The sequence below is a fragment of the Telmatherina bonti genome, assembly GCF_933228915.1.
Source record: "Telmatherina bonti genome assembly, chromosome: 11".
NCBI classification, from domain to species: domain Eukaryota; kingdom Metazoa; phylum Chordata; class Actinopteri; order Atheriniformes; family Telmatherinidae; genus Telmatherina; species Telmatherina bonti.
The window spans coordinates 26851050-26854462 of record NC_136629.1 but is presented as its reverse complement, the minus strand read 5'-3'; positions in this window follow the sequence as shown (position 1 = coordinate 26854462).

Below are 3413 nucleotides of genomic sequence, written 5' to 3'. Positions count from 1 at the left end.
AAAATTGTTTGTTCTAGATTTATGTCGTCTTCATGTTATTTAGCACAGATGCGGGGTTGAAGTCAGTAGTGTAATTTGCATATATCTACTTAATATTAAACCGGATTAAAGGTTTATACTGTAGAAATGCTGCCCTCTGCTGAATCGAAAGGGAAGGTGAGTTTTAGCCTCAAACACAAATAATATGGAAGCGTGGAGCTGGCACCCTAAAAAAAAAAAACAACAAAAAAAACCAGAAGCAGTACTTCTGTTCATTGTTCTACTCTGATTTATCGTTGTACACACAGGAATGTGGGACAGCTATGAGCAACACACGACACCTTACTGCACGAGATGGAGCCTGCATTGTGTCCGGGTGTGTTGCTTTAAGTACCTGTGGTTATGCCTATAGGCTTTCTGGTTCCTCAAAACTAAAATTAAAATGATAAAGGCTATATGCACTACTGGGATTGGGAGAATAACAGGAAGACATAGTCCTAACTGGTTTATTGGTGTCCTTCATGCTTCACCATCACAATGAAGCACAACTTGAGCCCATAAATTAGACACATCTCTGATCCACTGTAAGCAGTTTCCTCATTCAAAGACAAATTTTGATAATCCACATTTTCATTACGTCACGTGATATGTATCATGTTTTTACCATAAAATTTCCCATAACAAGATAAGGGCTCAGTCTTTTAGGGTGACAGCTCTATACTTTTGTAAAATACCTGAGTGAACAACCTACAAGATATTTAAATTTTAAATCCAAATTGTTTACCTGTTTCAGGCAGACTGCATCTTTCTACTAATTAACTAACAAACTGTTGTACTATCTATCTAAACCCAGCCTCTGGGAATTACAAGTCTGTTGCAATGATTACCATAGTAGCGAGTATAATAGTACTAGTTGTTTCAGCAAGACAATTCATGTATCAATACCTGCCAAGTGTGACTCTACTACTGAATGCTGTAACACTAAAAGCAGTCGGAGGGAGGCAGCTGAATCCTGGACAACCAGTGAGGACACTGGAATAACTTTTGCATCTTCTCATGCAACTGATATATCTACTGGAAATGAACCAACCCTACACTGCTTCTTGAAGCGCAGCTGTTACCATGGTAACCAGCAACAGCAACACTCCTCTGTGAGCTTCAGCGAGCATTCCCAGCAGCGTCCTCTGTGGGTGAGCCTTGTGGGGTTAATGAAGCTGGATGTTTGAGCCACAATACCAAAGATGCCTCAGTCTCCCACTGAAACCGGTATAAGGAGCTGAGATAAAAGACTCGATTCAACATTCACGCTTCCCACCGAACATGACTATGTGCATTTAAAATTGATACATACATTTATAATGGATTACAAGTTCTATATGTATAAGAGGAGCAGTCATATGTGTTATCACAGTTGTTGCTGTGTCCTCTCATACCAAGAGCTTTTGTTGATCTCTGCAGGAGACCACCACAAGCCCACTGTGGTACATGAGCACTGAGAAGACCTGCAGGGTGACTATGCACACATATAAAAGCCTGACTTGTTTACTGCTGCTTGGTGCATTATAATAACTAAAATTTCATATAATACAGCCCTCTGGGTATTTCAATTCACTGGGTTTGTGCTTTCTTTTTTTTTTTTGGCAGGGTAGTAACAGGACTAAGTGATGAAACCAGTCATCCTCACAGACACTTTCATAAAGGAAGTTTTCCAATGGCTGCACACATAACATGCATGCATATGCTCATTATGTTTTTTTTTTTCTATGTTCATATAAGTTGGATTCAGTTGAATTACTTATAATTTCATACAATTTATTACAGCAGTCAAATTATGATAAAGCACAAATCAAATAGAAACTGTTCAGGGGTTTATGTTTCAATGGTTTAGCTGAATATGCATAATGGGTTGTTATTTAAAGCAACATCATGAATATTTTCCTTTTTAAGACAGCAAACACAAAATAATAGATAACATAATTTGCTCCCATAGACAGATTATTCTTTAAAAGCAGGCTACATAAGGAAGTTATATTTTTTTAAAAAAGAAAAAAAAAGAAGGCTGTAAAAAACATAACTAAACATAACTAAATACACATGCTAATCCTGCTCCATACACTGTATGTTAGATGTTAAATCACAGAGTGATTTTCTGTGAGGGAAGGAAGAAAGAAAAAAAGTAGCTTTTAATTAAACTTCAGATGATTTGTGACTTCCTCTGAACAAACCAAAAATGGAGTCCCCGCAATTACAACTCCTGTAGAAGGCAAGTGAATGTGTGTACATAAAATATATGCTCCTGACACCTCTCTGATGACTCAGTAGCAATTTTATTCCTTTCGTAAACATGATTAATTTAATTCTTGGATGTCAGTCCAAAAGATCTGTTCAATTAATAATGAGATTTGGAAAATTAGTATTGAGATTCAAATTAAATGGTCAATGCAACACCAAACCCAATAAATAAATAACATATTTATTTAGTTATCAGGCTTTTAACCTAAAATCTATTGAAAAACTTTCATACAGTGTAATGGAACTGATTAAGGAAAAGCTTTAAAAAAAAAAAAAAAAATTCCCCAACATAAGCTGGCAAAAAAAAGTAATGACATCAACATTAGATAGCAGTTTCTTTTAAGCAAGATTTTTAATAAAATATTATTTAAAAAGCACATTTACTAAATGACTTTTGGGCAATTCCAGCGTTATGGGTGTTACGTTCAGACATAAAATTAGAAAATAAACTAAACCTTGACAAGCCATTGATTTGAATTAGAAAATTGAATATATATCCATATTTTAGTTACACTTATTGGGATAAAGATCTGCAATTTGAAATGTTTTGACCCTTTGGTTTTTGAGAGACATGAAAGATTACCCAGCGTTATGGATGTTACAAAAATAGACAAGCTTTTCAGACTCCCTAAACAAATGATGAAAACTCTGAATTTTTCTTTTGAAGACTGGCCTGTTTCATATAATTTTGTAGGGAAGGATTTGAGGTACCCAATAAACACATTTAAGAAAACCATATTTTTTATGTTAAGGAAAGAATTACAAAAACTGTGCTGTTATGGAAGTTACATTTTTAATTAACAATTTTAATAGACAATTACAATGACAGTTCCTTTTGTAGACGGCAGATGTCGCTGTGACGCCACCCTACATGATATGAGCTACGAAGCCCACCTTTTACTTTTTTTTAAACTTTTTTTTCTACCGCAACTCCCAGCACAAATCAGCCCTCTGGATAATCCCGAGAAAAGTGGATCCAGTGAGCCAGTTAGTGTGTCATCATTATGGTGGGGGGGGGGGGGGGGGAGACTTGAGCTTCAGAGGTTGGTGAAGTGAAGGCGTGGAAAGGGAGGAAATCAGTGCAGGAGCGGCTGCGCGTCATTTGAGTGCTTGTAAGAGTGCACAGGCGTCTAAAGTCCATT